This window comes from Balaenoptera physalus, assembly GCF_965194825.1.
Source record: "Balaenoptera physalus genome assembly, chromosome: 3".
Lineage (NCBI taxonomy): Eukaryota > Metazoa > Chordata > Mammalia > Artiodactyla > Balaenopteridae > Balaenoptera > Balaenoptera physalus.
In genome coordinates, this window is record NC_138890.1 from 709,078 (window position 1) to 717,145 (window position 8,068).

The window sequence follows — 8,068 nt, forward strand, 5'->3', positions numbered from 1 at the left end:
TCATGCCCATCGATGGATAAACGAATAAACAAAATGTAGCTGATGTTGCTCACGTCTTAATTTATAGCTTCACCTCCTCCCTCATTTTTTTTTTCTGTGGTTTGGTGGGTTTTTTTGTTCTTTGTGTTTTTATGCATGAAACCCGGTTGTTTTTCCTGTTAAGTTTCCCACAGTCTAGAACTTGCTGATTTGTTTCCCTGTGATGATTTAAGTTTTCGAATAGGTAGTTCATTCCCTTGTTTCGAAACTCAAGAGTCAAAAGGACATCCAGAGGGCAGCTGTTGTGGGAGAGTCTGTGGCTCCTCAAAAAGTTGAACAGAATTGCCACCTGACCCACCAGCTCTTCTACCAGGTGCGAACTAGAAGACCTGCAGGCAGAGACCCAGACAGGCACCTGCCTGTGTGTGAATGTTCACAGCAGCGGATTCACAACGGCCAAAAGTGCAAGCGACCCAAGCGTCTGTCGACGGATGAGGGATAAACAAACATGGTCCATCCACACAGTGGAATATTGCTCAGCCTTAAAAAGGAAGATTTCCTGCTTCACCGTGGATGAACCTTGAGGACATGATGCTCAGTGAAATATGTCAGACACAGAAGGACAAATACTGTCTGATTCCACTCACAGGAGGTCCTAGAGGAGTCACATCCACAGAGACAGGAAGTAGATGGTGGGGGCCAGGGGTTGGGGCAGGGGCTGGGGAGTCAGGGTTTCATGGGGACAGAGTTTCAGTTTGGGAAGATGAGAAAGTTCTGGAGATGGATGGTGGGGATGGTTGCCCAACAATGTGAAGGTGCTCAATGCCACTGAGCTGTCAGCTTAAAAATGGGGAAGATGGTTAATTTTATGTTGTGTGTATTTTACCGCAAAAAGGTGTGCCCAGATGAACATCCCCCTCCCACGGTGCCCTGGGTGTCCTTCCAGAGGAATCTCAGCCAGACAATACCCTGGCCTAGCCCCCTGGGGTTGCCAGGGGCAGCCACGTGGTCCCAGCTCCTCCACGTCGGCAAGTGAACCAGGGAGCAAGCCCTGGCAGCTGTCTGTCATTTCAGAAGATGTGGTCTCACTGCCCTTGGGGGGACCATTTGGTCCCACCAGCGAAGACCAGAGACTGTTTCCTGGACCTCCTAATTTTTAGAGAACGTAACGTAACGTACGTTTTAGGGGTAACGTAACATAAAATAGCATAACACATAACATAAATTTCAGCATCTTAACCATAAGGACCTCCTATGAGTGGAATCAAACACTGTGTGTCCTTCTATGCCTTGCTTCTCTTACTCAGCATTTGTGTTCTCAAGGTCCATCCACGTGGTAACGAGTGTCAGTGCTTCTCTCCTTTTCATGGCTGAGGATGACCATGGATGGACCACGTGATGTGGATGGACCACACTGTGTTTATCCATCATATGTCGATGGACACCAGGGTTGCTTTCACCTTTCGGCTGTTGTGAATCACGCCGCTGTGAACACGGGTGTGCAAATATCTCTTCGAGTCCCTGCTTTAAATTCTTTTGGGTATGTACGCTGGAGTGGGATTGCTGGGTCATATGGTGATTCTATGTTTAATTTTTTGAGCAACCTCCAGGCTGTTTTCCATGGCAGCTGCACCCTCTTACATTCCCTCCAGCTGTCCACAAGGCTTCCAAAAATTTCTCTACATCCTCACCAAAGCCTGTCATTTCTGTTTTTTTTCCTTCATAGCCATCCTAAGGGGCGTGAGGTATGAGCCCCCGAACTCTTTGTTATGGAGTATTTCAAACACACAGGAGAGGAGAAAGTAGATGGACCCCCCCCCCCCTGCCCCCCACATCCAGCCTCAACCAGTATCCACCCCTGGCCGGTCTTGTTTTTTCTCCAGTCCACCCTTGGATGATTATTATTTCTTTTATAAATTTATTTATTTATTTATTTATTTTTGGCTGCGTTGGGTCTTCATTGCTGCGCGCGGGGTTTCTCTAGTTGCGGCGAGCGGGGGCTACTCTTCGTTGCGGTGCGCGGGCTTCTCACTGAGGTGGCTTCTCTTGTTGCAGAGCACAGGCTCTAGGCGCGCGGGCTTCAGTAGTTATGGCACACGGGCTTCAGTAGTTATGGGACACGGGCTTCAGTAGTTGTGGCTCTCAGGCTCTGGAGCACAGGCTCAGTAGTTGTGGCACACGGGCTTAGTTGCTCCGCGGCATATGGGATCTTCCGGGACCAGGGCTCGAACCCGTGTCCCCTGCATTGGCAGGCGGATTCTTAATCACTGCGCCACCAGGGAAGTCCCTTGGATTATTTCTTCCAACTTTTTATTATGAATATTTTCAAGTGTGGAGAAGAGTTGAAAGGATTTTGTGGTTAAAAACTCAAAACCTAGCTCCTACGATTAACATTCTACTATATTTATTTAGCACATAACTGAACATCCATCCTTTCCTCTATGTGGCCACATTTTTGTGCATGCCTGTGTGTTAACGTGCCACCTATTTGAATGGCAAAACCAAAACCAAAAAAATTTGGACAAAACGAAGTGCTGGCAAGGATGCAGAACCACCGGAACCCTCAGATGTTGCCAGCGGGGATGCAGCCACTTTGGAAGACAGCTCAGTGGTTCCTCAAAATGTGAAATGCAGAATTGCCAGATGATCTAGCTGTTCCACTCCTGGGTGTTAACCCAAGAGAAATGAAGTCTTCTGTCCACAGAAAAAGCTGCACACACGTGTTCATAGTAGCATGACTTGTAATCACCAAAAACTGAAGACAACCCGAATGGTCCTCAACTGGTCAAAGGATGAAAAATACCCTACAGAATGTCCGTATGAAGGGACACCATCCAGACCAAACAAGGAGTCAGTACTCTCAAGAACGCTGATGAATCGCAGATGAATTATGCGAGGTGAAGGAGACCAGGCTCCTACTGTCTGATTCCACTGCATGACATCCCAGAGAAGATCAAACTAAGAGGTCAAAATTTGATCCGCGCTTGGGAAGGGCTGGGGGACGGAGGTAACTACAGGGGGGAACAGGGGGCCTTTTTTTTTTCTTTTTTTGATAAACTTATTTATTTAATTTTGGCTGCGTTGGTTCTTCATTGCCGCACAGGGGCTTTCTGTAGTTGCGGTGATCAGGGGCTACTCTTCGTTGCGGTGTGCAGGCTTCTCACTGAGGTGGCTTCTCTTGTTGGCAACACACACACACACACACACACACACACACACACACTCACGCACACATGCACATGCTCACGCCCGTACCCGGCTAACCTCGGCCACGATCCCCACCCGCCCCCTGGCGGCCACGCTGGCCCACACAGACCCAGCCCCTAACCTAACCACGGCTGGATTCCTGGCAGAGGCTGATCCCGTTTTTGAAAGGACACCTCTGGCTCCTGGGGGCCCCACTCCGCAGGTGGGGGGCTTAGCTGGGCCCCTGGAGAGGGGTGATCCTGGGACCAGGAGCCCAACATTTAAGAGACCCGCCAATTGGGAGGAGACCCAGGGTGGGGCAGCTGGCCAGGAGAGGGTCCAGGAGGACCTTTGCCTCCTTGGTCCTCACGGAAGGGGTGAAGGGGGTCTTGCTATCAGAGCTGAGGGAAGCAAGGGGGTCAGCGAGGGGGCTGCGAGGGAGCGAGCAAGTCTGGGGCCCGGCTGAGCATGCATGTCTGTGTGTGACAGTTGTGCGGGATTGGGAGAAGTGAGAGGTGAGAGGGATGGGGTACACAGGAGGAGACGGGGGCAGAGGAAAGCCCTGAGCCCTAGAGGGCTCCATGTATAACCTGGGGCCCCCTGCTGTGACCTGGGGCCCCAGCATATAACCAGGAGTCCCCTACCTGTAATCTGGGGCTCCCACCCGTAACCTGGAGACTTCTATTTATAATCTGAGGCCACCCACCTATAACCTGGGGCCCCCTGCTATTACCTGGTGCTCCTACTTATAACCTGGGGTCCCCATCTCAAACCTGAGGCCCCTCACTTGTAACATGAGCCCCCCTACCTATACCCTTGGGTCCCCCACTACAACCTGGGGCCCCCGTCTATAACCTGAGGCCTCCCAGTGTAACCTGGGGCCCCTTACCTGTAATCTGGGGCTCCCATCTGTAACCTGGGCCCCCCACCTAAACCTAGAGCCTCCACGTATAACCTGGGGACCCCCACCTAGAAACTGGAGCCCCTCAATGGTAACCTGAGACCCCATCCCGGGGCCCCCCACCTATATAACCTGGGCCCCACCTGTAACCCAGGGTCCTTAACAGAACCCGCAGGATGGTGACAGTGAGAGCACGCTGGCTAAGCATTTTTCCCAGGGCTCTCGTAAATATTTGTAACTATGGCTTAGGCCTATTACTAATCCCATTTGTCACAGTTTACTGTCCCAGAGGTCACGCTGCCTCTCTAGGTCCAAAGTGTCATCCCTGGCTGCTAAGTCTTTTCTTTTTGTGGTGATTCATAAAGTAATAGTACATCTCACTTCCCATGGCCTCTTATATTTGATGACATACGGTATTGTTACTCCCCCACTCAGAGAAATAGTACAGGAGAAGCCACGAACACCCCCCCCACCTGCCGCCCCCCCTCCCCAGCTCTGCAGCTGAGGCTCTCTGCTGGGCAAAGGGCTGGGGCCTGTGAGAGGGTCCCTGGAGAGCCTTAGAGCAGCCCTCACAGGGGTCTCAACCTCATCGTGCTTGGGAAGCCCCCAAACCGGCTTTGTGCTGGCCCAGCTTGGGTTTGATGCTTGCTATGAACCTTACATAAGCACGACAGCTGGGCAGCCCCAAGGCCTGCATCACCCGGAGAGGATGATGCTAGAATTCTTACTGGGCTCCTGGGGGCTCCCAGGCTGGGCACTGAGATGTGAGTGCCCACTCCACCAGGCACCTGGTCAGGGGGCTTCGCCTCTGCAAACCTCAGTCACCTGTAAGGAGGGTGGAAGGAGGATTGTAGAACATTCCATCACCTGGAAAGGAAACCCCATCCTCATCAGCAGTCACACCCCCCCAGCCCCTGACAACCATGAATCCACTCTCTGTCTCTGCGGATTTGCCTGTTTTGGATGTTTCCCATCAACAGAATCACACTGGGTGGCCTTCTGTGTCTGGCTTCTCTCACTGAGCATCGTGTTTTCAAGTTCATCCATGTGTGTCAATGACTCATTCCTTTTCATGGCTGAATATTATTCCAGTGTGTGGATATGTCATATTCTGTCTATCCGTCATCTGTTGATGGACATTTGAGTTGTTTCCACTTTTTGACTACTGTGAATCATGCTCCTGCAAATATCCGTGTACAAGTTTTTGTGTGGACGCATGCTTCCATTTCTCTTGGGCAGACACCTAGGAGTGCAATTACTGGGCCATGTGGTAACTCAATGTTAAACTTTCAACTTTTTTTCCAAAGTGGCTGCACCAACTATATGAAAGTTCCAGTTTGTCCACAGCCTTGCCAATACTTGTTATCATCCTTTTTTTTTTTTTGATCATAGTCATCCTAGTGGGTATGAAGTGGTTAATCTAATTGAATTTAATTAATTTATTTTTTTGCTGTGCCGCACAGCTTGTGGGATCTTAGTTCCCTGACCAGGGATCGAACCTGGGCTCCCAGCAGTGGAAGTGTGGAGTCCTAACCACTGTACTGCCAGGGAATTCCCTGAAGTGGTTAATTTTAATAACATTTATTTTAACCTAACATATCCAAAATTTATCATTTCAACATGTGATCAGTGAAAGTTATTGGGTGTTTTCACAATATTAAGATATACATATATACACATATATATATGTATATACGCATATATTATGTTAACATGTTTTCACGTTAAGGCTTCAAAATCCAGTGTGCGGTTACACCCACAGCACATCTCAATTCCAGCAGCCACATTACAGGAACTTATCAGACACATGTGGCCAGTGGCTGCCGTATTGGACAGCACAGCTCAAACTGCCGAGGATGCAGCAGTGGGCAAGACGTACCCAGCCTCTGCCTCAGAGAGCTCCCAGTGTAGTTCCAGACACCGAAGAAAAACAGGTAACGGAACGTATAAATGAGACAATTTCTGCTGGTGATAAGTGTTAAGAAGAAAATCAAGCTGGAAAGGGGTTACATTCAAGGGAATGATCAGGAGGACTTCTCAGAAAAGGTGGCATCTGAGCTGAGATTCACCTTCATGGACTCTTTCTGCAATGGTCACCAAACATTTCCCGAGTCCCTTCCATGTGTCCTGCACATCAGGAGAGGGGTGGAGTGAAGGAGAGTGAGGCCTACAGATGCCAAAGTTATCAAATACCCCCAGATTCCAAGAAATTTGGGCGTAAGCCAGCAGTCAAAAACATAGAAAATACCAAAAGGAACTTGAGTTGGGCAATGTTCCTTCTTCTTCGGTTTTCTGGAAGAGATTGTTTGAAACCAATGTTATTTCTTCCCAAAATGTTTGATGGACATTCACGAATGAAACCATCTGGGCCTTAATTGCCTTTGTTGAAAGGTTTTTCCCAGGAATTCCCTGGCAGTCCAGTGGTTAGGACTCTGTGCTTTCACTGCTATGGGCCTGGGTTCAATCCCTGATGGGGGAACTAAGATCCTGCAAGCCGTGCAGCCAAAAAAAGAAAGGTTTTTCCCTACAGGTTTAATTTCTCTAATAGATATAAAACGATGTAAATTATCTATTTCTTCTTGAGTAAGCTTTCATTTTAGTGCCTTTTCAGGTGTCGGTCCATTTCATGTTGACTTTATGGGCATAGAGTTGTTCCGATATCTAATCCTTGTAATATCTGTAGGGTCTGTAGTGATATCCCTTCTTTAATTCCTGATACTGGTCATTCTTTTTTCTTGGTCAGTCTGGCTAGAGTTTTATCAATTTTTTTTAATTTATTTATTATTTTTGGCTGTGTTGGGTCTTTGTTGCTGTGTGTGGGCTTTCTCTAGTTGTGGCGAGCGGGGGCTACTATTTGTTGCGGTGCACGGGCTTCTCATTGCGGTGGCTTCTCTTGTTGCAGAGCACAGGCTCTAGGCGTGCAGGCTTCAGTAGCTGCGTCTTGAGAGCTCTAGAGCACAGGCTCAGTAGTTGTGGTGCACGGGCTTAGTTGCTCCGCGGCATGTGGGATCTTCCCAGACCAGGGCTCGAACCCGTGTCCCCTGCATTGGCAGGCGGATTCTTAACCACTGAGCCACCAGGGAAGCTCTTATCAATTGTTTTGATCTTTTCAAAGGCCAATCTTTTGGCTTCATCAATTTTCGCTATTCTTTTCCTATTCTGTTTCAGTGGTTTCTGCTCTGATCTTTATGATTTAGAAATCTCGGGCTAATCCACATGTTCTGATTAGGACTTGCTGGTATGTTGGTGTGACTTGTGGCCCCCATCCCCAAAGCCACAGCAATCCCTCTTCTGTGGATCATTTGAGAATCTGATGAAACTCACGGATGTCCCCAAGAACAAGCACATGGGCACACTCAATTTTGCACATAGGTTTAGGTAGTTCACAGGTGTCAGGCTCAGAACCCCCAACTCAAATCCGATGGTGTCAGCTCCCAACTTTTCCACTCAAGACAAGCAGTTTGTTCCGGCAAAGTAAGAATCTAGTGATAAAAAACAGAAAGGTTAAAAAAAAGCCCAACAACACAGGCCTGGAGGTATTTTCAGCTTCATTAAGCCGTAGTGTTTTGCCAACTCTGTTTTTCATCCAAAGCACTTTGCTGGCAAAATCCCAGCTGGGTTCTGAGTTTTAGCCCGTGAGTTTCTTTGGGCCGACTCCGCCCTGCGCACTTCTCTCCCCATCTGGGCCGACAGATCCTTAATAAAGGCTTTTTGCCTCGAATTGGCCACTTTCGGCTACTTTTTGACCCTTGACCTCGCCTCAAACGGGGTTTCGGGGGAGAGGCCCTGACAGGCACCCACCAGGGTCCCCGAGCCACGTCCCGGCCGCGAGGGCTGCGCTCCGACCCCGCGGGTTCCGAGGACGCCGTTGGCACTCGCGACCTCCGACCCCAGCCCCCAACCCCTCCCAGGTCAGCGCCGAGGCCTCGCCTCCCCGCGCCTGTTTCCCGCCCCCTCCCCTTGACGGGCGCCCCCGCGGACCAATGAGCAAGGAGTATCCAC